Below are 27,548 nucleotides of genomic sequence, written 5' to 3'. Positions count from 1 at the left end.
TAGCTATTTCTGATGTTTTTTGTGCACTAGGTCTATCTGTCTTATACAGTCCCATGAGTTTTCTCAGTTTATTAAACACTCCTCTCACACCAGTCTCTCATCTTTTTCTCTCAGTCTTTTGTATTTGGTGTGGGAGGATGTTTTTGAGTGAGTGTACTTAAAGTTGCTCAAGGCCAGTAGATGGACTATTACAAAATAATGAGTGGGTGGGCATGAACATACCGCAAGTATCTGTATGTGCTTGTTGACTGAATTGATTAGAAACCTTCACTCAAGCTGAAATGTGCTTGTATGCCCATTAATTATTAGCACCCTTGATAAAGATGTGCAAAAAGGACTGTATAAAATAAAATAATACAAATACTGAGCTGTATTGTATGCCCCCCAAAAATTGAAAGTATTATTTTATAATAATGCAGAGAAAGAGATGTAGGGTAAGGATAAAGTTCAAAATTATTGCCACCCATTTTCAGTACTCCAGCATCCTACCCTTGCGAAGATAAACACACTGAGCCTTTTTCTTAAATGTTTTAACACATTGGGAGGGATCGTAGACCATTCCTCCATACATAATCTTTCAAGATCCTTGATATCCTTTGTCTGTGCTTATGGACGGCCCTCTTCAATTTAAACCACAGGTTGTAAATGGGTTTCATGTCCGGAGACTGAGATGGACATTTCCAGTGTCAGCCTCCTGGCAGAGGCAACCAGGTTTTTGGCTAAAATGTCATGGTACTTGATAAAGTTTATGATGCCGTTGACCTTAAAAAGGGTCACAGGACCAGTGGAAGCAAAATAGCCCCATCAAAGATGCATCGCCATATTTTAATGTAGTTGAGGTACTGTCTTGCATATGCTTCCGTTCTTCGACGCCAAACCCTCCACTGGTGTGCGTGGCCAAAGAGCTATTTTTGCAACTCAGTGTATTCATGGATGGCAAGGGAAGCCAGGCTTCTCCCAAAAATGGATTATAAGAACATAAAAAGAAAATGTATCCTTCATGTCTGTGTTTCATAAATTTCCTTCAATTTGCACAAGGCTGAATGTACTGTATCTGATGCTGTATGGTCATAAAGAGTATGATATTGTTGCTGCCCGTAGTATTGAATGCAAGGGAAGCCAGCAAGCATTTGTCCTCCCTTGATGAAAAAGAATAGCCAATCAGCGTTGAGCTAAACTGAGTGAGCTCAGCTGTGAATGGTCCTGGCACACCAAAAAAAGTGTCAAGGATGCCAGTTTGGATTTGGCTTCAGACCAATCATATCACAAGCCAAACGTCATTATTGACAGAAAAAAACTTGAATCGTTACATCTCGTTGTGTTGTTATCCTCCAGTGGCTAACTAGCTAAAATTAGCCCTTTCCTAAATTAGCCATGGATGGAAATAAGGGTTTGGACTTGTGATTTTACTTAATTCTCTGTACTGGCCAATGATTATAATGGTAATTCTGATCCAACCATAAATTCATACATTGCCCTAAGAGGATGGAAGTTTAACATGTAGATAGATCTGGTATGCTAATCTTAACTAGCTGGCCTGGCGCATCGTTTCCCACGAAAGGAAGATATGCTAGCAAGAAAGTATTTTAGCCATGCAGCCTAGGCCAAAAAACTAAAAGTGTGTACTGTATGTCAGAGTCATAGACCGTTTAGGCAAAATAAAAGAGGAGGATGGCATTAGCATTTCTCTACAAATAGGGTGAGGCAACATTTTTTTTGCACACACACACCACACACAAATCAGTACCATGGGCAGGCACATCATATTTTGCTTACGTTAATTGGACTAAATAGTTGTTGGTATCTTTTAGTTGTTAGACTAAGCATAGGTGATCAGATGATGTTGAAGTTGAAATGGTGCTGGAATAGTGGAGGCAGCTCCTCTTTTCTTTGCGACTTGCGGTAACTCTCCGTAGTTCTAAATCAATAGTTGTTTAGTAGTAAAAAAATGTTGGAAACATTACCTTCCTTGACCATGCTGTAGGTCATGTAACTGTTTGTTACAGGAAATATGCTTTGTGGACTTCACAGGACAGATTTGCTCTCCGGTTTTGTAATGATACAAAGGGGTGGTTGAATTTATTCTGCCACCATGTCTTTTTATTGTCTCTGCTTTAGGCCTATACATCGCGGTGTCAAGGAATATGAGCTAACAGATTATAGAGCAAACATCGCAATTATCACCACACAGGTTACAATATGCCTTTTTTTCTGGATTGGCTTCCCCGGGTGATTTTACCCACGCATGGCTACTGCGCACACTTGCTTGGTATAGGAGTGAAAATGGGCTTCCATAAAGTTGGTGCATAGTTCTAATGCATACAACAAACGTTTAACATGATGGCTGTGACAAGTGTATGGTGAGTAGCTAGCTAGCCATGATACTGTGATGTAACTAGCTAAATACACGTCCTCTCCCTAATGTGTAATGTCATAGAGAGGAAGATTTGCATAGCTAACGTTGCACCTGACGATAAGGTTTGATAGTATGTCACTTTAGCCAGCTTGCTGAGAAGGTCCCTATTCTAGCTAATGAATGCTAGCCAATTCATTTAAACTCGGACAAAGATATTGTTAACTTAACCGGATTTGCAAGGTAGGTAACTAGCTACTTTTATGAGAACAGGCATGCTGTTTGGGTTAGCACTTGATCTCGATAACTCAGGTCATGGCGGCATTCTGCCTTTACTGTAACGGAACTGGGAATCATGATCAAGGGCTAGGTTTGTTAGCACTAGCTAGCATTCGTGGTATTTGTCTGCTACAAGTGTTAAAACAACATGCCTGTTCTCATAAAATAGGTGCCATTTCATATGGCAAAAATACACTGCTCAAAAAAATAAAGGGAACACTTAAACAACACAATGTAACTCCAAGTCAATCACACTTCTGTGAAATCAAACTGTCCACTTAGGAAGCAACACTGATTGACAATAAATTTCAAATGCTGTTGTGCAAATGGAATAGACAAAAGGTGTAAATTATAGGCAATTAGCAAGACACCCCCAATAAAGGAGTGATTCTGCAGGTGGTGACCACAGACCACTTCTCAGTTCCTATGCTTCCTGGCTGATGTTTTGGTCAATTTTGAATGCTGGCGGTGCTCTCACTCTAGTGGTAGCATGAGACGGAGTCTACAACCCACACAAGTGGCTCAGGTAATGCAGCTCATCCAGGATGGCACATCAATGCGAGCTGTGGCAAGAAGGTTTGCTGTGTCTGTCAGCGTAGTGTCCAGAGCATGGAGGCGCTACCAGGAGACAGGCCAGTACATCAGGAGACGTGGAGGAGGCCGTAGGAGGGCAACAACCCAGCGGCAGGACCGCTACCTCCGCCTTTGTGCAAGGAGTAGCACTGCCAGAGCCCTGCAAAATGACCTCCAGCAGGCCACAAATGTGCAGTTGTACAGAGAATTTCTTAGTTACGTGATTGTATTATTAGGAGTTTTAAAGTTGAAGCTGCTGTATTTATGAAGTTTGACAATGATTACGAAAACTAGCATAGTTCAGCTAGCCTGCTAGTTTAGCCAGGGAAAAACGTGGAAAACTAGCTTGGATCTAGAGCATATGTGCGCCAGCTGGGTAATTCAGGAGTCGGATTGTAGTTTTTATGCCCTGATATCAGTAGCTGCCGGTGAAAAGTTTGATTGGAAAACTCAGAGACTGAAACATATAAATCAGATGACTTATATTTAAGGACAGACAATCGATATACAATCCCGAAATCAGCAGTACTGTCAATAGTAAAACAAAGCTTAAAACGATGTTTGAGTGAACCCTGAATACAGAACATTTGTGGTGAATTCACTTCCAGACACGGTAGACACCTCCTCACCACTCTATTAAGAAGCATGTACAGGACAAAAGAGGAAAGGCCCACCCCCCACTTGTACCATGTCATGAGGATACCTGGACCTCAAGTAAATCAGGTAAAAGAACTGTCAATCAGGTAAAAGAACTGTCAGCAGTACTGTCAATAGTAAAACAAAGCTTAAAACGATGTTTGAGTGAACCCTGAATACAGAACATTTGTGGTGAATTCACTTCCAGACACGGTAGACACCTCCTCACCACTCTATTGAGAAGCATGTACAGGACAAAAGAGGAAAGGCCCACCCCCCACTTGTACCATGTCATGAGGATACCTGGACCTCAAGTAAATCAGGTAAAAGAAGTAGACTGGAGTGCGAAATTTAAACTCTGTTAGCGATCAGTTGTAAATCCTCAGTCCATAAAACAGCAGAACAATATAGGAGATTTTAACAGATAAAAATATGATAATATTATAATGTAGGCTGAAATATGATTATGAACATGTAGGTGGGCAACTACATTCCAAAACTTTAAGTAGGAGTGGTGCTAGTACAGAAAAGCAATATCACCTCTTCCATATTATCATTGGGTGGTTCCTTACATAATATAACTGTGTTCGCATTTGCTACATTTTGCATAGAGATTCTCCATCAGTGCACATGAAGTGCTCTCTCTAAGTGACAATAAAGGGACAATAAGACAGCCAGCAGTAGAGGGTGAAATTGGGTACAGTCTGTGTTCACCTGAATATGACATTCCTGCAATGCCTCAGGCTCCAATTTACTCTGTGATTAAACAGCATGGCTTAAGTATAAAATATCTGTGTGAAATGCCTGAAGGTAAAGCAAAAGTTATCTCCTCATTCTCAGCTTCAGAGCTTACTGGGGGGGGGGGGGGGGGGGGGGCTTCGTGGATGAGCTAAACCCTTGACTCCTGTTCTCTAGACTTTTGAGAGGATCCCTAAGCAGTTTATTGACCATCAGAGTAAGTTGTGAAGCTAAACAGCCAGTGAAGTGGAGCGGCAGCAACAGTGCATAATGAGTTCCACTGAACCGCAGCAGCCATAGCGGCAGTAGCTCTCCCTTACACACACATTTACTCGCATGCTCCCGTAGTGAAAGAGCACACCGCCACCAGTCCAGGCTTTCACTGTGGCAGAGCTCCATCCTCCCCTAGACACAAAGCCCTGTGCCCACTGGGATCCAGGGGCTGGGTCTGGAACACAAAGAACAGAGAGAGGAGAGAGACTTCAGTTGCCTTTTTATCTGCAGAGGAAGAGGGAGTTAGTAGATGCTCGATAGATAGGGAGGTAGCGCGGTGGGAGAAGGGGAACGAAGTGATTTGCAGTCAAGCTGATGCTACAAGCTGGAGGCTCACTGACTGCTATAGGAAGCTGGAGTAGCAACATCACAGTACAGCACACACACACTCTCCGGGCGGACAGACCGCGGAACCAGAGACGCACAGACATATACACGCTGAGTGAGGAACAGGTTTGCGAATGTGGATGGACCACCAGTCAAGTTCCAGTCCTGGGTAAGCCAACTTCCTCTGATACACAAGCCACACACACACAGGCATGCACCCAGTATAGACACCGAACAGAGAGAACTAAGAATGGGTACTCCGACACTGACACCCACCTGTAATTGACTGAAGGCATAAAAGCATTATTTAATTAGGTTCTCAAACCACAGATTAGGTCATAGATACGTGAATGGATACTGTCTCTTCATCCTGTTTTGACTCCCTGCCTTGTGGACTTTTGTGCGGTTTCCTATCACATCAGTGTCATCCCAACCCTTCTGTTATTTCTCTCAGAGGCTCTGTTTGTTGTTTCTACATCAGCCTCAGGTCAAATTAGGTTTGGGGGTTATGGAGTCATAACAGATAATCAAATCCAATTTTATTGGTCACATACACATATTTAGCAGATGTTATTGCGGGTGTAGAGAAATGCTTGTGTTCCTAGCTCCAGCAGTGGAGTAGTATCTAACAAATCACAACAATACACACAAATCTAAAAGAACGGAATTAAGAAATATATAAATATTAGATTGAGCAATGTCGGAGTGGCATTGCCTAGAATACAGTACAATAGAATACAGTATATACATATGAGATGAGAAAAGCAGTATGTGAACATTATGAAAGGGACTAGTGTTCCATTATTAAAGTAGCTAGTGATTCCAAGTCTATGTGTATAGGGCAGCAGCCTCTAAGGTGCAAGGTTGAGTAACTGGGTGGAAGCCGGCTAGTGATAGCAATAGATTGTCTAGCTCCTTTGAAAACAGACATCCGATCGTGTTTTCTCTGTAGGTGGGTATTCTCTCCTTGTCCCTAAAACGTGTCTTCTTTGTTTGCTTCCTCCGTGCCGCCCTGCTCGGCCTGTGTCTTTGCTCATCCTCACACAATTAGATCTTAATTACCAGGACATGGGGCTGAGAGAAGGTTGCACCCCAGGATCGATCCTGCAGGCGTATCACGGTGAGGGGGACGTGTTGTCTGACTCCCTGTCCTGCCACAGTCAGACTGACTGGCTTAGTGGGACTGACTCACTGTGGATCTCCTCTAGGGCTTCCAGCCTCCCTAGACACGCAGACCGAGAGAGAGAGAGACAGGCAGGCAGACAGACAGACAAGCGAAACAATAACTGCTGGTGGAACTCAGTTCAGTTCTCCTATCCAATTCGCCTGCCTATATGCCTGAAGTTATTTCTGATGATGCCTGTCTTTATTGGTTTTCCTGATGTTTTTTACGTGAGAGATAAGATGAGATGAGATTATACTTGGTCTATTATGGGATATTGGATGGGATATTGGATGGGATATTGGTTCTTCAGAAACAGAAGGGCACCGGTAGCTATTGGACTTATACAGCTCAGTCAATTGTGTTTAACAGCACCTAGCCACAGTATAACCCTGTCCATCCATAACGAAATGTCCAAATGAATGTTTATGGCAATCAGAATGCATCAGAGTGCAATGTATCCATTATGCCTACGGCCCTTTGCCATCTCCTGCTGTTGCATATAAAGCTGTCCACTGTGCTCAAATGTGACATTACATCTCCTCAGCACTGGCAGTGCCGAGCTTCATTGTGTTCCATCATGGCTTTACGAGGCCAGTAAAACCCATGCATCCCCTGTCATCAGGCTTAGTGCACTGCTACTATCACAGTCTGCAGTAGAGAATGAGGGAACAAGTAGAGGTGTGGTGGAGGACAACCCAGGGGCTACTAGTGGCATGTCAGTGGCCACAGTGAAAATGTCCAGCTGGACAGTTCACTCTTGAAATATACCTCCCACTCACTCAGTTGCATAATGAATGTTCAGAATGACCTGTCCTTGCCAAACTGCAGTGCTGTCCCTTGGCAACATCAATCGTACCTTAAGAACATCAAACCTGGATCACAGCTTATAGAAGTAATTGAAGAGACAGATTGACAACATTGAAAAGAGCCTGTCTTACACGTTTGTGTGAGGGCTTTCATTTACTACATTGCCTTGTTATGAAGGTGTAATACGTACAATAGAGGTATAGTGATTGGAATTAGCACCATTATGTAACTTGATTCAGTATTGTACTATGATGTCTACCTGCTGGTGACCAAAGCTAATAAGTAAGATTATTCTGCAATAATAGGCAATATTCCTCAGTTCAATCAGAGGTGGACCTATCATCAATCCTATCATCATATCACACCTATCCAATTGTTTCCCCGGTCCCCTTGTTGAGCGGAGCCCTTGAACCCGCCATGTAGTTACATTTGGCATCTGAGCTAATGAGTTTGCCTGCATCCCCTTTGTAGCACCCAGAGCATCTGCCAGTGCAGATACTGAAATAGCAGGGCAGAACAGAGGAGAGGCGGAAACAGGGATTTGTATTACTTTGTATGTCTTTTGGGTTTCGGCATGAAAGAGAATGAACAAGTCATGTCTATACAAGGGTGCTGAGAGAGAACACTCTCATTAGTAGCGGTATGTGTGCTGTAGCTGGTTATCATTTCTATATGCTATTTCTGTAGCATGGTCAATGTGATCTGCCACAGCCTGGAATCTATTGAGAAGTGAACAAATCATTTTGTTCAGGTTTTTAGTTGTTGGTTTTCCATCACATTTCATATCAATTATTGATCAACAATATATTTGCTATCGTTTTTCTAAAAGGCACTCAAGTATTTGTTCACATCGTCCACTTCCCAAACAGCCCTATAAAACACTTAGATCCTGTTATTTTCAGAAGGTCAACAAAATGGCAGAAGATAGAGGTATGAGGCTTGCAGTTAAAAACATGAACCTTTAGGTGTAACTGAGTGTGGCCGCAGAGCCGCTAAATCACCTAGTGGGCAGTTTTACGAGGAGGGGGCTGTGAGTTTATATACTTGTCAGTCTCCACCTCATTTGATTTGATGTATTTTCTGGGTCTGGCAGCTCCACTTGAAATAGTGTGACTTTCTGGCCATTAAACAGATCTCTCTCCAGTATGGTACATGAGTGGGTTGTGAGGGCAGCAAGGTGAGTTATACAGGCTCTATACTACAGTGGCTGTATCACTCATAGGCCATAGCCTCTCTGGCATTCCTGTTTTATCACACATATTTGCTTGGGCCTTTGGGGACGATGGTTCAGGTTCCTCTCTCTCTCTCTGTGTGGACCTATTGTTTGGGTCAGCTCTTTAATTATGTAATTAGATTAATAATCATGTAGTCATCAAACAAGCAACAAGCTGGTTGTACCAATGTGCCATAATGTGATTGATGTGAGTCCACATGGTGTTTGATTACCCCGCCCAGAGTCTGCCCACCACTTGCCAGCAGGTGGCTTTAATTTGATTGATTTATAAGTGTTTGCCCAAAATAGCTGTTATATTGTATAAATGTTCCCACACACAGCCCCGACCCTGGCTATAAGTCATAATAGAACCCTATTGTCTTGTGTAACCAGCGTTAAACCGATTGCTGCTCTGTGCAAATGGGAGTATTTAACATTAGATTGATCAATCGGTTTTCACATGGAGCATTTAACGCACGTTAGTTAGTAGTTTACAGGGCTGACTGAGCTTGGAACTGGCAACGTTCAGCAGGGGAGTGAGTGACAGGTGAAGATGGGTGATCAGTCACATTGTGCTGGAGCTCAGTCATCCACCCGCACTCTCCTCAATCAGCCTCTCTGTCTATTGCAGGGGATCATGGTATCAGTTCAGAAGCATGCTATATTTTAGCTGTTCAGCATGAAATAATAATGTGTCAGTTCATCAAATCATCTTATGAGGAGGCAGAGGATACAGCAGCAGAAGGAGAGCAGAGCAGAGCAGACACTGCTATCCAGCAGCAGGGTGTCGGGTAAATTATATTTGATTTCTGAGAGCTGTGGCAAAGTGTGGCAGCGAGGGGAGCTAATGATGAAAACTGTAAACCCAGTTGTTTCCTTCATTATGCAGGGTTAATGTGTATGTGATGTGAAGAGCCGAAGGCAAGAGGAAGAGAAGAAAGGCGGCTTCCTCCTCTCCCAAAGCATCCCAGGATTTGGAGTGTATTTTTAGGTCATTTGCTACTCTTTTAAAAAAGAACATTTGCAGGGGAAGGGACCTATTCCATTTTTATCTGGATGTTTGGAACGAAGATATTGAATGTCTGTACATGTTGGTGACAGTTGATGGTGAGATCTTTCAGCTTCACTGTCAGAGCAAGTTTGATCAGAAATACAGTGATGAGAATCCAGGCTTTGAACTACTTGAAAGATATGGTTAGGATTTTTCTTTGTATTGAGGCCTGCAATGGAATCTATGAAATGCTGTGCACACACTGCATATTTATGTCGACTCACATGAGAATTTGAGTTCACTGGCTGCTTATACATTAGCTTTATTGTCATTTAGCACACTCTTATCCAGAGCAATTTATAGGAGCAAATAGTTTTAAGTGCCTTGCTCAAGGGCACATGGGCATATTTTTCTTCTAACCGACTCAGGGATATTCGAACCAGCAACCTTTTGATCCCTGGCCCAACACCCTTAACTGCTAGCTTAACTGCCGTATACAGACAGAGTGAGGGGAATACTTTGTTGGTGAGTGTGTGTGTATGTGTCGCCTCTCTCAGAGCTTTTTCGAGCAGGGCTGAAGAACATTTGGTTTGCATTGTGGGTGTGTTTCTGGATGGCATTCACTGTTCTCTCTATTTGACAGGTATACTCATCTCTCTGCACTGGGTTGCTACAGGTTAAGAGGACGGCGCACCTTTGGTTCATGAATTCATCATGGGAGTTAAAATGGATGCAACAGCATCGATGCCCCTCTCCACTCCAGCATGTATTTGGCTGAAATGAATTATTCAGCTTTCTTAGAAATAAATACACAACCATCACAGATTCACAGATTGGCCAGTTGTATGGCAGAAAACTGTCAGAACCGATCTCCCTCTCCAATCCTCTATCTAGCATGTCTTCCCTGCCCCTCTCCCTGTCTCATCGCTCGCTCTCATCTCAGACCAATCAATCTCTCATACTTCAGATGAGGAGCGGCCTTTCTTCCTTCATGGTGTGGTGAAGGCTGATTGGTGGATGTGTCTGGGTTAACATTGTCTAAGGGGCCTATTGTCTGTGTGTCGGCACGGAGTTTGTTGTTTGTTTGTGTGCTTGGCTGTGCTGTTTCTTTGAGACTAACTGCCTGCATGCGTTTATACAGCATGCTGTTTTATCCCAGCTCCAGTGAAGCCAGTGAGTTCCTGTGTGGTGTCAGAAGAGATCTGCGTTTGATGTGCAGCACCCAATTACCCAGGGACCTCATTGTACAGAGCAGACCATGGCATGCTGCCTACCCAAGCCTGTGGGAAGCTATGAAGTGAATATGGGACCTTTATGTTAGCATCTGCCCAAATCCAGGGTCAGTAAAATTACAATTAATTCTAATTTCAATTGACAGGTTTAGTGTGACTCAATATTGTTGATTATCATGACGCTAGACATGCTACAGACTGTCGCCATTGTAATTTGAGACTCAATTGTTGGCCTTTTGGTGGCATTTTCTATAAGGCAAATCATCAATAATTCATGATCTATATTGTAGATTCAAATGACATGTGATTGTAAAAAGGTATGATACATCTCACATAGTACTATTCCTGTTGGGAGGCCGGCCCAGCTTGCAGGGGTAGGAATCACATACTGGGAGAGAGAGCAAGCAGTTGAGTCCTCCTTCCCCTCCTCTTAAGTCCCTCTTCATCCCTCTCTCCTTCCCTTTCTCCCATAAGCTCTAAAAAGAGCAGCTGAGTCCCCTGCTATCTTTCCCTCCTCTCCAATCCTTCCACATTCCTCCCCTCTCTTTTTTCATTCTAAGCTTTCATCAGGGAGAACTCAGAACCTCTGCCATTTGCACGGTTCAGTGTGAACTGACTTTAGCAAGGCCACTGCACGGTGGGGTAGGATTTCTTTAACGCTGAGATTTACACCGGAGAGACAGGAGAGAGCACCTGTCAAATACCCATCCAATCACGCACGTCTGCACTCTCCGCAGCGCCTCAACTTCGGCAAAACCCTTTTTTCTGCTCTCTCTTCTTCCCTGGTTCTGTCAAATTGTATAATCCCTCATCACCTTCCCTGAAACCCTCTCTCTCCTCTACTCTGTTTCTTGTGATTAGTTTTTTTTTCAAATTCTTTCCTTCGTCAGGAAATAATGTTTTTTTCACTTCCTCTTCATCAATTTGTAATTTCTGCCATATCATCCTGCAGACCTCTTTTTATCCTTAACTGTAATTTAAATTATTCTCCCCTGCTTTTGACTTTCCTTCATCAACTGTTTACTCTTCATGGTCACTCGGTCTCTCCACACCTCTATTTTCTTCACTCTCTCTTCCTCTGTAACAAGAGGCTGTATCAGATCGTGTTAGATTGATTTCTCTGTACACATGGCTCTGTAGTTTGTCCCGAAAAAAGTTTCTCCCAAGTGTATGTGACGCCTACTCCCGTTGTCTGCTACACTGACTCTGAAGTTATGGCTAGCCCCAAGTCGTTATATTTTTTTATTGTGCTTTATGCCATTTGCCTCATGACTCCTGCGTGCTTTGTTGACTATGAACTTGCTTGTTTACCCAACTGTAGGACAGACTATGTTCGTTTCCACACTCGGAACTCTGACTCTCTATTGGTTACACGGACTCTTGTCTCCCATCCTATTCTAACCACCTCTCGCCGGTTTTGTATTCATGTTACCTGATGAAATCGCTGTACAATATGATCTTGTTGCCACCTAATGCACATTCAGATGAGGACAGCTCTCCCTGTCCTCTGACGTGCCCTGATTGTATTACTGCTGATGATATCTGGAAATGTGCATGTACACCCTGGCCCATCTACTGTTGCTAGCCCCAATTCTGACTCTGATATCTGCTTCACTGATTTATGCCCTCATAAAAGCCTTGGTTTTCGGCACGTTAACACTAGAAGCTTATTACCTAAAATGGATCAATTGAAAGCTTGGGTTCACAGCTCCAATCCAAATGTGTTGGTCATTACTGAGACGTGGTTAAGGAAGAGTGTTTTGAACACTGATGTTAGCCTTTATGGTTTTAACCTTTTTCGGCTAGACAGATGTTCCAAAGGTGGTTGAGTGACAATCTTTACCAAGGAACATCTTCAGTGCTTGGTTGCTAGGTGTACTAAACTGGGACATGCTTAAACCACCTGACCAAGTCCTAAAGCAATGGGACTCCCTAAATCTTTCTCAGACTATTACCAATCCCACAAGGTATGACTCCAAACACCCAGAAAAGGCTACTCTCCTTAATGTTATCATCACAAATAATCCTGATAGATATCAGTCAGGTGTTTTCTGTAATGACCTTAGGGATCACTGTTTTACAGCCTATGTTTGTAATGGCTGCTCAGTGAAACGACCTGCCCTGATTCATAGACGCTTACTAAAACACTTGAATGAGCAAGCCTTCCTTCATATTGAAGATGCTTGGACCTTCTTTTGAACTATTTTCAGTGGTATTGTTAACAAACATGCCCCCATAAAGAAAATGAGAATTAAAAACCGGTTCAGCCCCTGGTTCGACCCTGATCTGACAGAGTTACTCCACCTCAAGAATTCCATTTGGCAAAAGGCTCGGTATACTCAGCCTGACTGGCTCTCGTTCAGGCAAATGAGAAATATGTGTACTCAGGCTATGCCGAAGGTCAAAGCTAGTTACTTTAAGGAACAGTTCTCTCTCTGGGTCTAATCCCAAGAAGTTCTGGAAAATGGTTAAATAAACCCTCCTCCTCACAGCTGCCCATGTCCTTTTATTTTCATGATGTGGTTGTTATTGACACGGAGCGTATGTCTGAGCTCTTTAATCACCACTTCATTAAGTCAGGATTCCTATTTGACTCAGCCATGCCTCCTTGTCCGTCCAACATTTCCTTATCTCCCACCCCTTCTAATACGACTAGCCCTGATGCTCCTCCCTCTTTTCCCCCCGCCCCGCTACAAAGTTTCTCTGTGCAGGCGGTCACTGAGTCAGAGGTACTAAAGGAGCTCTTTAAACCTGACCACAAAAACAATCTGGGTCAGATGGTTTAGACCCTTTCTTCTTTAAGGTTGATGCCCCTATCATCGCCAAGCCTATCTCTGACCTTTTTAACCTGTCTCTCCTCTCTGGGGAGGTTCCCATTGCTTGGAGGGCAGCCCCGGTGCATCTTTTATTTAAAGCTCATTCTAACTGTTAAAGGCCAATTTCTATTTTGCCCTGTTTATCAAAAGTGTTGGAAAACTTGTCAATAATCGGCTACACGTGCCTCTCCCTAATGTCAATATGTCTTGTCTATTGCTGTTTTGGTTTTCATTTTTGTCTTATTTCACTGTAGAGCCTCCAGCCCTGCTAAATATGCCTTAGCTAGCCCTTTTGTTCCACCCCCACACATTCGGTGACCGCACCTGGCTTAAATGGTGCCTCTAGAGACAAAACCTCTCTCATCGTCACTCAATGCCTAGGCTTACCTCCACTGTACTCACATCCTACCTTACCCTTGCCTGTACATTATGCCTTGAATCTATTCTTCCGCAACCATAAACCTGCTCATTTTACTTTCTGTTCTAAACGCACTAGACAACCAGTTCTTTTAGCCTTTAGCCGTATTCTTATCCTACTCCTCCTCTGTTCCTCTGGTGATCTAGAGATTAACCCAGGCCCTGCAGCCCCCAGTATCACTCCCATTCCCCAGGCGCTCTCATTTGATGCATGTTAACATTAGAAGCCTCCTCCCTAAATTTATTTTATTCACTGCTTTAGCACACCAACCCGGATGTCCTAGCCATGTCTGAATCCTAGCTTAGGAAGGCCACCAAAAATCCTATAAATATCTATTAAAAAAATTGACAAGATAGAACTGTCAAAGGGGGCGGAGTTGCAATCTACTGCAGAGATAGCCTGCAGAGTTCTGTCATACTATCCAGGTCTGTGCCCAAACAATTCGAGCTTCTACTTTTAAAAATCCATCTTTCCAGAAACAAGTCTCTGACCGTTGCTGCTTGTTATAGACCCCCTTCAGCCACCAGTTGTGCCCTGGACACCATATGTGAATTGATCGCCCCCCATCTATCTTCAGAGTTTGTACTGTTAGGTGACCTAAACTGGGACATGCTTAACACCCCGGCCGTTCTACAATCTAACCTAGATGCCCTCAATCTCACACAAATTATCAAGGAACCTACCAGGTACAACCCTAAATCCGTAACCATGTGGGCACCCTCTTAGATATCATCCTGACCAACTTTCCCTCTAAATACACCTCTGCTGTCTTTAACCAGAATATCAGCGATCACTGCCGCATTGTCTGCGTGCGTAATGGGTCTGCGGTCAACCGACCACCCCTCATCACTTTCAAACGCTCCCTAAAACACTTCAGCGAGCAGGCCTTTCTAATCGACCTTGTCCGGGTATCCTGGAAGGATATTGACCTCATCCTGTCAGTAGAGGATGCCTGTTTGCTCTTCAAAATGCTTTCCTCTCCATCTTAAATAAGCATGCCCCATTCAAAAAAATGTAGAACTAAGAACAGATATAGCCCTTGGTTCACCCCAGACTTGACTGCCCTTGACCAGCACAAAAACATCCTGTGACGTTCTGCATTAGCATCGAATAGCCCCTGCGATATGCAACTTTTCAGGGAAGTCAGGAACCAATATACTTAGTCAGTTAGGAAAGCTAAGGCTAGCTTTATCTAACAGATATTTGCTTCCTGTAGCACTAATTCCAAATGCACTGAGGATAGGAAACACTGTCACCACTGATAAATCTACGATAATCGATCATTTCAATAAGCATTTTTCCACGGCTGGCCATGCTTTTCACCTGGCTACCCCTACCCCGGGCCAACATCTCAGCACCCCCTGGGTGCACCTCAGCCACGCTCAAGATCCTAAATTATATCATAATATCGATAAAAAACAGTACTGTGCAGCCATCTTCATCGACCTGGCCAAGGCTTTCGACTCTGTCAATCACTGCATTCTTATCGGGCAGACTCAATAGCCTTGGCTTCTCAAATGACTGCCTCGCCTGGTTCACCAACTACTTCTCAGAGTTCAGTGTGTCAAATCGGAGGGCCTGTTGTCCAGACCTCTGGCAATCTCTATGGGAGTGCCACAGGGTTCAATTCTCGGGTCGACTCTTTTCTCTGTATATATCAATGATGTTGCTCTTGCTGCTGGTGAGAATCACCAGCAGCACTTGGCCAGGTCGCAGTTGTAAATGAGAACTTTTTCTCAACTGCCTACTTGGTTAAATAAAGGTTAAAATAGTAAATAAATTAAAATTAAAATAATCAACTGATTGGCTTTCTTGATGTCTATAGTATTCTCTCTGGTATGCAATCTGGTTTCCGCTCAGGTTATGGATGTGTCACTGCAAGGTCCTAAATGATGTCACCATTGCCCTTGATTCTAAACTATGTTGTGCTGCTATTTTTATTGACTTGGCCAAAGCTTTTGATATGGTAGACTATTTCATTCTTGTGGGCCAGCTAAGGAGTATTGGTGTCTCTGAGGGGTCTTTGGCCTGGTTTGCTAATTAACTCTCTCAAAGATTGCAGTATATACAGTAAGAACATCTGCTACTGCCTGTCACCAAGGGAGTACCCCAAGGCTCAATCCTAGGCCCCACACTCTTCTCAATTTACATCAACAACATAGCTCAGGCAGTAGGAAGCTCTCTCATCCATTTATATGCAGATGATAGTCTTATACTCATTTGGCCCCTCCCCGGATGGTGTTTTAAACGCTCTACAACAAAGCTTTGTTAGTGCCCAACAAGCTTTCTCTGCCCTTAACCTTGTCCTGAACACCTCATAAACAAAGGTAATGTGGTTTGGTAAGAAGAATGCCCCTCTTCCCACTGGTGTGATTACTACCTCTGAGGGTTTAGAGCTTGAGGTAGTCAACTCATACTAGTACTTGGGAGTATGGCAAGACGGTACACTGTCCTTCTCTCAGCACATATCAAAGCTGCAGGCTAAGGTTAAATCTGGAGTTGGTTTCCTCCATCGTTAATCGCTACTCTTTCACCCCAGCTGCCAAACTAACCCTGATTCAGATGACCATCCTACCAATACTAGATTACGGAGACGTAATTTATAGATCGGCAGGGGAAGGTGCTCTTGAGCGGCTAGATGTGCTTTACTATTCGGCCATCAAGCTTGCCACAAACGCACTTATAGGACACACCACTGCACTCTATACTCCTCTGTAAACTGGTCATCTCTTAGGCCTCACTCCCCCCTATCGGAGATACCTACTGCAGCCCTCATTCTCCACATACAACACCCGCCAGTCACATTCTGTTAAAGGTCCCCAAAGCGCACACATCCCTGGGTCTCTGCTCTTTTCAGTTCGCTGCAGCTAGCGACTGGAACGAGCTGCAAAAAACACTCACACTGGACAGTTTTATCTCCATCTCTTCATTCAAAGACTCAATCATGGACACTCTTACTGATTGGCTAGTATTGGCTGCTTCACGTGATGTATTGTTGTCTCTACCTTCTTGCCCTTTCTGCTGTTGTATGTGCCCACTAATGTTTGTACCATGTTTTGTGCTGCTGCCATGTTGTGTTGCTACCATGCTGTGTTGTCATGTGTTGCTGCCGCGCTATGTTTTTGTCTTAGGTCTCTCTTTATGTAGTGTCGTGGTGTCTCTCTTGTTGTGATGTGTGTTTTGTCCTATATTTAAAAAATATATTTTTAATCCCAGCCCCCGTCCCCGCAGGAAGCCTTTTGCCTTTTGGTAGGCCGTCATTGTAAATAAGAATTTGTTCTTCAATGACTTGCCTAGTTAAATAAATGTTAAATAAATAAAATACTTCATTTTGAATTCAAGCCCTTTTACCAGATGGGTTCTCTTCTGGAATATCGTCTCCCCTCGTTTGTGTATTTGGCTAAGAATGTTATAGATACAGTGCAATGGGGTAGTAATTCTCTGTAGATATATTACTAGTTCATTATCTATGATGTGATGAGACATTTTCCTCCCTATGCGCCGTGAAAAAGATTGCCAATGTTTTCTGTAGCTCTTAATTGCATTAGCAATTAGTGTAATTAGCGTAATCTTGCCAAATAGCATTGGCATGAGAACCCTTATTTGGCTTTATCAAGAAATAGACTTTATTAACACTCAGAGAATAGCTCACTAAACAAACAAATTACCCAACAACATTACCTCATAGCAAAATATAACATCAATGCTGGTCTGTGGAAGTGGACCCTCTTCTTCTTTTTATGCTGAACAAACAAAAAGCAAAATACCATTTTTATTACAACTGTATGACAATAATTGCCTGTTGGGCTGGACGTGTCAAACTTTATTGGTCACATACACGTGTTTAGCAGATGTTTTGCGGGTGTAGCGAAATGGTTGTGGTTCTAGCTCCAACAGTGTAGTAAAATGATCGATTTCACAACAATACACACAATACACACAAATCTAAGTAAAATTAAGAACGTATAAATATATGGACGAGCAATGTCAGAGCGGCAGTCCAAACGTGCCCTCAGCTCCACCCAGTTCAAACAGTTTACATCACACACCTATCTCCCCGCAGACTAGGCTCACAGTGCTACATGTCTCTTGTGATTGGGTCAGGTGAGTTCTCTCCCTGAGGGATACATTTTTTTGCCTCCAACTTAATTCTCCCAAATGGTCCTGTCACTAAAACCTTGCGGTGGAGGCTGCAGACAGCATAGCAGGGAAACAATTTGGGATGTTTAACCTTTTGTTCTGGTGTTTAGACAGCTTTCTGTGTGGTACCAATTTCCTAGAGAGCCTGTGAGGCTACCAGCTGTAGCCAACAGCCGTTTGTCTTGGAAGCGGTGAGATTACCAGGGGTGTAGGAGGCAGAGTGGGCCGGACAGCCAGAACACCACAAGATTAGACAGAGTACACTGAAGTAAACCAGGCAAACATGCCCAGGCTGAAATATGGACAACACAGTCCTATGTTCTATCACAAAAACAGTATATGATAATCCTTCTCAGTATGCCTCAGATTTGTGTGTCAATTTTTATATTTGGTCAGTAGTAGTAGTTGTTATTGTCTGAATGGCACTATTTCGAAAAAATAATGTTTCTATGGATCACATTTTTATCTGAAGAGCAAAGACAAAGCTAAAAAAAGATGTTGTACGTCCATAAAATCCTCAATAAAGAATCATTGTTGTGCAACAGAATAACAAACAAAAATCTAATATATACTAAAATAGCCTTCTGTATCTCATGCTGTTGCCCTGTCATGCTGTTAACAAGCATTAGGCTACTGCATGAGGGGAATCAGGTGACCTATTCTGCTTTGCTTTTTGAGCCTTACTGCACCAGCAGCTTAGCTTGTGAGAGACCTTTTCAGGTGGGTGAGGGCTGAAGTATCGGGTGTTCTCTATGTTGTTGGTGATGAGAGCCCAGGGTTAGCCCTAGTCTTAAAGCCACTCTGGTACAGTGGTGACCCCTGGGGCCCCCTGTGGCCATGTCCACCTCCTGTTGGACTAAACCTCTCTGCCAGTTGGAAATAGAGCAATGAAAGACCATTCACTTCAAAGGTACTTCGATTCTCTCAATGAATGGCTTTTTAATTCAATGGAGATATATAAGAATCTATGTGGAAGGCTGTTGTGAGTGAGATCGTATTGTATATTGTTTATTTTGAAGTGTTACAGTATGTATTTCCCTTATGTGCCATGAGTTTGTGTTTTACAACTTCTGTGTTTAATTCATCCGAGTGAAATCCTGTGTCACTTCAGAGGGAAATGCGTCATCAGTCATATTTCACATACATTATTTGAATTTCATACTCTGAGAGCCTACCTGATCAGGTTGGGTTACCATAGTAAATGCCAGGTTAGCTTTTTCTTGGCGGTCCCCTTGAGGCTTCATTATAAGGACTAAATCACTCCCCTCTTATAATAGGCTATGACAATGTTGGAATGCATTGTATGTACAAGTAGCAATGGAATACAGATCTTACTGAGAATAAATAATTATCCCTCAGAGCTCAGTTGAGCTTAAGTTTGATAATTGTACTTGTGTTATATACAGTTTACATACACTTAGGTTGGAGTCATTAAAACTTGTTTTTCAACCACTCCACAAATTTATTGTTAACAAACTATAGTTTTGGCAAGTCGGTTAGGACATGTACTTTGTGCATAACACAATTAATTCTTCCAACAATTGTTTACAGACAGATGATTTCACTTATAATTCACTGTATCGCAATTCCAGTGGGTCTGAAGTTTACATACATGTCAAACTCATTCCATGGAGGGCCTAGTGTCTGCGAGTTTTCGTTTTTTCCTTTCATTTAAGACCTAGACAACCAGGCGAGGGGAGTTCTTTACTAATTAGTGACCTTAATTGTTCAATCAAGTACAAGGGAGGAGTGAAAACCCGCAGACACTCGGCACACATGGAATGAGTAGGGGGTTAGTGGTTAAGGTTAGGATTAAGGTTAGTTTTAGCTAAAAGGGTTGGGGAAAGGGTTAGCTAACATGCTAAGTACGCAAAGTACCCGAAAAGTAGTATGTAGTTGCAAAGTTGCTAATTAGCTGAAATGCTGAAGTTGTCCGTGATGAGATTTGAACATGCAGCTAGACGTTTGCGTTATACGCCCACCCATCTACCCCAACCAACCTACCCCAACCATCCTTTAGTTTTAGCCTTAAGTAACCGTCAATCTTATGTAACCATACCCAAGTGGAACATATCATACTACACTGAACAAAAATATGAATGCAACATGCAACAATTTCAAAGATTTGACTGAGTTACAGTTCAGTTAAAATAAATTCATTAGGTCGTAATCTATGGATTTCACATGACTGGGAATACAGATATGTATCTGTTGGTCACAGATACCTTAATAAAAAAGTATGGGCGTAGATCAGAAAACCAGTCAGTTTGACCACCATTTGCCTCATGCAGCCCGAGACATCTCCTTCACATAGAGTTGATCAGGCTGTTGATTGTAGCCTGTGGAAGGTTCAATGGCTGTGCGAAGTTTCTGGATATTGGCAGGAACTAGAACAGTCGGTTATGACGCCGAACTGCAGTCAGGTCAACAGCCTGGTGAGAACGACGAGCACACAAATGAGCTTCCCTAAGACGGTTTCTGACAGTTTGTGCAGAAATTATTCAGTTGTGCAAACCCACAGTTTCATCAGCTGTCTGGGTGGCTTTTCTCAAACGATCCCGCAAATGAAGAAGCCAGATGTGTAGGTCCTGAGCTGGCGTGGTTACAGGTGGTCTGTAGTTGTGAGGCCGGTTGGACGAACTGCCAAATTCTCTAAAACTAAGTTGGGGGCGGCTTAAAGTAGAGAAATTAACATTACATTCTCTGGCAACAGCTCTAGTGGACATTCCTGCCAATTGCACGCAGGTGGTTGGATTATATTGGCAAAGGAGAAATGCTCACTAACAGGGATGTGATCTTTTATTTCATCTCAGGAAATATGGGACCAACACTTTACATGTTGCATTTATATTTTTGTTCATTGTAATTTGAGTGTCCCGGATTTACGTTTACTATGCTACGTCTAGTCTATGAGACCAGTCTGCTGTGTTAGATAGTCTTCTCCTACACAGCACGGATGGCTGAGCTTGATAAAGCTAATGGATGAGCAGCAGACATATTTCTACACTGTCTTAGCTGTCTCCTTGTCTCATTGTAACTACCTACCTCAGCATTCTCTCTATTCTCACTTCAACATCTAATTGGACATTCTCTTCTGGAGATGTCATGGCCTATTAAACTTCCCCACTCCTTCTGAGTGATGAATGAGTTTGAATCCATTTGGCCGGGCAAGAGGAAAGGGATTACTTTCAATTTACACACCGCTCCCTCTTGCAGAGCACTTCCTCAAGGAGTTTTGATTTTGAATGCAGTATTGGATGGCCTGAAACACTAGCCTGCCAATCATCATAGACGTTTGAGAAATGTGCATGTAGCTACTAGCTCATGTTACTGACTCTCTGTTTGACTCCTCACCATCTGACTCACAGTTCTCACTTTACTGACAGAAGCTAAAGGAAGAACCATCCGTAACCTTCTCGGATCCTCATTGACTCCTGTAAATTGTGCTTAATTGCCCTGGTTGATTTGCTAGCAGTGAAAGCAATAGACTGAAGGACGGAGAGTCAGAGAAACCCTAATGGAGGTGATGAGAAGGACACAGAACGCCTGTGGGTCCCATCCGGATTACACAGCCTGTTACGTGTCACTGCACTGTCTGTTTCACCAATCAGAGCACAGGAAACACAGAGGGAGTGTTCTGTGGCGTTCTGGGATTCCAGAGACCTTCATTAGCACAACATGGATGTGTTTGCAAATAAAGACTCTTCCTTTGACCCTATGTGTTCTTTCTCTGCCAACAGACACTGACCTTTAGAGGGAACAGTCACAGTCACGCTGACTGCACAGGAGATGGAGGCATAGGGAAATACAGTGTGGGTGTATGTGTGTCATAAGGGTGCGTACGAATGTGAGTGACTGTGCATTTGTGCATGAGTGTGAATGTGAGTGCGAGTGTTGGTGGGACCGATAGTCTGTGAATGTGTGTAATCGAGTGTTAGAGTGGCCTCATATGCCCCATCTCTGCATCTACGCCAAGTGAATCCCACAGGCAATGCCCGACCCGGGTGAAGGGATGGATCTTGACAGGGCAGTGAGGCCAGCCAAGGAAGGGTGAATGCCAAGCAAGATGGCAGCCCACACTCACCTTCACTCTGTGGCAGCCACTTCACCATCCTACCTCCAAGCAATCTATACAGTCCTGCACTGTTGCACTCTGGCCCCCTGAGAGAAATCAATTGACAGCCTTATGCAGTTATAAAGCTCCTCTTCTTCATCCTCAATGTCATCATGTCTTTTTCTGGCTAAAGATTTAGCTACCTGGAATAATTAGCAATTATTCTGCCACACGTAATAAGCGATTAAATATATTTTAATTTATAATTCCTCAACAGGAAATAGAATTAAGGTATTTCAACGTGGTTGAACGGATGCCATGAATACTTAAACAATCAGCGTCCTTGACAAAAAGCCACTTGCTATGATCATAAAGGGACATGGAGTAACGGATGTTTCAAAGTCATTACATTTGGTACTTGATGAAAGTGCTTTTCAATGACAGAGTACTTTCTAAATGATGTTCTACTATAACTTAATAGCAATCAGAGGCTACAAGAGGAAATTCTATTTTCTCTGCTTTAATACTGCAAGTTTCCCAGACAACCGTACACTATATAGAGTTGAAGTCAGATGTTTACATACACTTAGGTTGGAGACATTAAAATTAGTTTTTCAACCACTCCACAAATTTCTTGTTAACAAACTATAGTTTTGGCAAGCCGGTTAGGACTTCTACTTTGTGCATGACACAAGTCATTTTTCCAACAATTGTTTACAGACAGATTATCTCACAATTCCAGTGGGTCAGAAGTTCACATACACTAAGTTGACTGTGCCTTTAAACAGCTTGGACAATTTCAATAAATTATGTCATGGCTTTAGAAGCTTCTGGTAGGCTAATTTACATAATTTGAGTCAATTGGAGGTGTATCTGGGGATGTATTTCAATGCCTACCTTGTAACTCTGAGCCTCGTTGCTTGACATCATGGGAAATCAAAAGAAATCAGCCAAGACCTCAGATTTTTTTTTTTTTATACCTCCATAAGTCTGGTTCATTCTTGGGAGCGATTTCCAAATGCCAGAAGGTACCACGTTCATCTGTTCAAACAATAGTACGCAAGTATAAACACCATGGGACCACGCAGCTGACATACTGCTCAGGAAGGAGATGCGTTCTGTCTCCTAGAGATGAACATACTTTGGTGCGAAAAGTGCAAATCAATCCCAGAACAACAGCAAAGGACCTTGTGAAGATGCTGGAGGAAACAGGTACAAAAGTATCTATATCCACAGTAAAACGAGTCCTATATAGACATAACCTGAAAGGCCGCTCAACAAGGAAGAAGCCACTGCTCCAAAACCACCATAAAAAAGCCAGACTATGGTTTGCAACTGCACACGGGGACAAAGATCGTACTTTTTGAATAAATTTCCTCTTGTCTGATGAAACAAAAATCGAACTGTTTGGCCATAATGACCACCGTTATGTTTGGAGGAAAAAGGGGGATGCTTGCAAGCCGAAGAACACCATCCCAACCGTGAAGCACGGGCATGGGAGCATCATGTTGTGGGGGTGCTTTGCAGCAGGAGGGACTGGTGCACTTCACAAAATATATGGAATCATGAGGCAGGAAAATTATGTGGATATATTGATGCAACATCTCAAGACATCAGTCAGGAAGTTAAAGCTTGGACGAAAATGGGACAATGACCCCAAGAATACTTCCAAAGTTGTGGCAAAATGGCTTAAGGATAACAAAGTCAAGGTATTGGAGTGGCCATCACAAAGCCTTGACCTCAATCCCATAGAAAATATGTGGGCAGAACTGAAAAAGTGTGTGCGAGCAAGGAGGCCTACAAACCTGACTCAGTTATTCCAGCTCTGTCAGGAGGAATGGGCCAAAATTCACCCAAATTATTGTGGGAAGCTTGTGGAAAGCTACCTGAAACATTTGACCCAAGTGAAACAATTTAAAGGCAATGCTACCAAATACTAATTGAGTGTATGTAAACTTCTGACCCACTGGGAATGTGATGACAGAAATAAAAGCTGAAATAAATCATTCTCTCTACCATTATTCTGACAGTACACATTCTAAAAATAAAGTGATGATCCTAACTGACTTAAGACAGGGAATTTTTACTAGGATTAAATGTCAGGAATTGTGAAAAACTGAGTTTGAATGTATTTGGCTAAGGTGTATGTAAACTTCCGACTTCAACTGTAGCTACACACACACCTACAGTGGGGAGAACAAGTATTTGATACAATGCCGATTTTGCAGATTTTCCTATTTAAAAAGCATGTAAAGGTCTGTAATTTTTATCATAGGTACACTTCAACTGTGAGAGACGGAATCTAAAACAAAAATCCAGAAAATCACATTGTAGGATTTTTAAGTAATTAATTTGCATTTTATTGCGTGACATAAGTATTTGATCACCTACCAACCAGTAAGATTTCCGGCTCTCACAGACCTGTTAGTTTTTCTTTAAGAAGCCCTCCTGTTCTCCACTCATTACCTGTATTAACTGCACCTGTTTGAACTCGTTACCTGTATAAAAGACACCTGTCCACACACTCAATCAAACAGACTCCAACCTCTCCACAATGGCCAAGACCAGAGAGCTGTGTAAGGACATCAGGGATAAAATTGTAGACCTGCACAAGGCTGGGATGGGCTACAGGACAATAGGCAAGCAGCGTGGTGAGAAGGCAACAACTGTTGGCGCAATTATTAGAAAATGGAAGAAGTTCAAGATGACGGTCAATCACCCTCGGTCTGGGGCTCCATGCAAGATCTCACCTCGTGGGGCATCAATGATCATGAGGAAGGTGAAGGATCAGCCCAGAACTACACTGCAGGACCTGGTCAATGACCTGAAGAAAGCTGGGACCACAGTCTCAAAGAAAACCATTAGTAACACACTACGCCGTCATGGATTAAAATCCTGCAGCGCACGCAAGGTCCCCCTGCTCAAGCCAGCGCATGTCCAGGCCCGTCGGACGTTTGCCAATGACCATCTGGATAATCCAGAGGAGGAATGGGAGAAGGTCATGTGGACTGATGAGACAAAAATAGAGCTTTTTGGTCTAATCTCCACTCGCCGTGTTTGGAGGAAGAAGAAGGGTGAGTACAACCCCAAGAACACCATCCCAGCCGTGAAGCATGGAGGTGGAAACATCATTTTTTGGGGATGCTTTTCTGCAAAGGGGACAGGACAACTGCACCGTATTGAGGGGTTGATGGATGGGGCCATGTATCGCGAGATCTTGGCCAACAACCTCCTTCCCTCAGTAAGAGCATTGAAGATGGCTCGTGGCTGGGTCTTCCAGCATGACAACGACCCGAAACACACAGCCAGGGCAACTAAGGAGTGGCTCCGTAAGAAGCATCTCAAGGTCCTGGAGTGGCCTGGCCAGTCTCCAGACCTAAACCCAATAGAAAATCTTTGGAGGGAGCTGAAAGTCCGTATTGCCCAGCGACAGCCCCGAAACCTGAAGGATCTGGAGAAGGTCTGTATGGAGGAGTGGGCCAAAATCCCTGCTGCAGGGATGTGTGCAAACCTGGTCAAGAACTACAGGAAACATTGCTTATCAGCAGTTTGTTAATCAGCAGCTTCCGCAGCTTCGCGTTCCTAGGAAACTATGCAGTATTTTGTTGTTTTATGTGTTATTCCTTACATTGTTACCCCAGGTAATCTTAGGTTTCATTACATACAGTCGGGAGTAACTACTGAATATAAGAGCAACGTCAACTCACCCTCGTTACAACCAGGAATATGACTCTCCCGAAGCGGATCCTGTGTTTTGCCTTCCACCCAGTACAATGGATCTGATCCCAGCCGGCGACACTAAAAAAACAACGCCGTAAAAGGGGCAAAGGAAGCTTCTTCTGGTCAGGCTTCGGAGACGGGCACATCGCGCTCCGCCCCCTAGCATACTACTCGCCAATGTCCAGTCTCTTGACAACCAGGTTGATGAAATCCGAGCAAGGGTAGCATTCCAGAGAGACATCAGAGATTGTAACGTTCTTTGCTTCACGGAAACATGGCTCACTCGAGAGACGCTAACGGAGTCGGTGCAGCCAGCTGGTTTCTTCACGCATCGCGCCGACAGTGCTTTTCTGATGTATCAAATACTTATGTCATGCAATAAAATGCAAATTAATTACTTAAAAATCATACATTGTGATTTTCTGGATTTTTGTTTTAGATTCCGTCTCTCACAGTTGAAGTGTACCTATGATAAAAATTACAGACCTCTACATGCTTTGTAAGTAGGAAAACCTGCAAAATCGGCAGTGTATCAAATACTTGTTCTCCCCACTGTATATCCCCATTATTTCGTATAGTCTACTACTTGTTTTTCCTCTGATGAGGATGTATGGTTGCACTATCAGCACGTCGTCCTCCCTCCATCTCTGTATCTGTGTTGATGTTGTGTAACAGGTCTGGGCCTGTCCCCAGAGAGGGTTGACAGACTCTTGGGGCTTTAAGAAGAGGATGTTTATTTTAGAGTCCTACTGCCGGCGGCGGCGCCCACATGCCTCGGGTGCCACACATGGCTGACTTATTTACTGTACCAAAGCCCAGTCCTCTGTCTCTATACGACCCTCTGTCACTGACTGCAACGTTACTCACCCCGCTTGCCTACACCCACATCTGGAGAGCACAGCCACAAGTGTCTCAACCCTCTGAATTTATAAATGGCCCAGAGCACCCTCTGACACTATGAAGGCAATTTACGAACACACCCTTTATTGCATTCAGAGAAAATGTTTATTGTTTTGAGTCATTTTGGAGTGAAATGATGTGTGACTCGAGAGGATATGTCATGTAGCATTACGGTGACGGAGTGTGGGTCATTGGAGAGTGACATTTACTGTAACTTAATGTTCTTTTGAGCAACAACTATGGTGTTAGCTCGAACTGACTTTGCTTAGAGGGATAGATTGTTTTGGAAGTGTTTGTCAAGGACCTCACGTTATCCCAGTTTTACCTCAGAGCGATACGCTGTCAATGCTGCCCTTTCAAAATGTCAGCTTACCCTTTGCCACCCAACAATGAGGTAGGCCTACTGCAACTATACCCATTTATAGTCAATGTAAACATCATTGTCTACACAATATTCTGATTGTAAATAACATTGAAATGGAGGAAAAGACTGATAAGAATATATCCATATGACACTATGGTCTAACCTCAGTCCCAGGCCTTATTGGAAAGCCAACACCTGGTTGCTGGTGAAGGGGCTGGTGTGGACCATTGTCTTGTCTATGGATCTAGTATCCATACAGTATCCATATCCACCCATCTATAATCTGTTGTGTGTCAGCGGTGGTAGTGGTGGGGGTCTATGGGGGTCTAATGAGCCAGGTAAGGTCAATGTCTCTGTGTCAGTGGGTCATGACTGGAAAGTGATTTTTTTTTTCAATTATTCAGCGGCTATTTTGTGAACCCCTCACTTATAAGCCCCCACCGTTTCTTCGTCATCAAATATGCATGTTGGATAAAGTCTTACCTCCGTCCTCTGTGTGCCATTGGGTTTCTCCACATGATTGAAAGTCATCCCTGATGATTTGAATAG

At 43.2% G+C, this 27,548-nt stretch overlaps 1 protein-coding gene across 2 annotated transcripts in view; it reads left to right on the top strand.

The window, feature by feature from the left end:
• The first annotated feature begins 4,809 nt into the window (after positions 1-4,809).
• The window catches only part of LOC129810651 (leucine-rich repeat and immunoglobulin-like domain-containing nogo receptor-interacting protein 3), a 41,925-nt gene continuing 19,186 nt past the window's right edge, over positions 4,810-27,548 (top strand). Inside the window, exon 1 of one of the 2 annotated variants that reach the window (XM_055861381.1) lies at positions 4,810-5,348. The gene's annotated coding sequence lies outside the window, so the exon portion shown is untranslated. Of the gene's footprint in view, positions 5,349-9,981; positions 10,695-27,548 lie in introns of those variants that run through there. The other variant, XM_055861382.1, reaches the window with a different exon arrangement.

Source organism: Salvelinus fontinalis, chromosome 14 (assembly GCF_029448725.1).
Source record: "Salvelinus fontinalis isolate EN_2023a chromosome 14, ASM2944872v1, whole genome shotgun sequence".
Taxonomy (NCBI): domain Eukaryota; kingdom Metazoa; phylum Chordata; class Actinopteri; order Salmoniformes; family Salmonidae; genus Salvelinus; species Salvelinus fontinalis.
The sequence above is the reverse complement of the archived record's forward strand: the minus strand, read 5'-3'. Positions and strand labels throughout refer to the sequence as shown.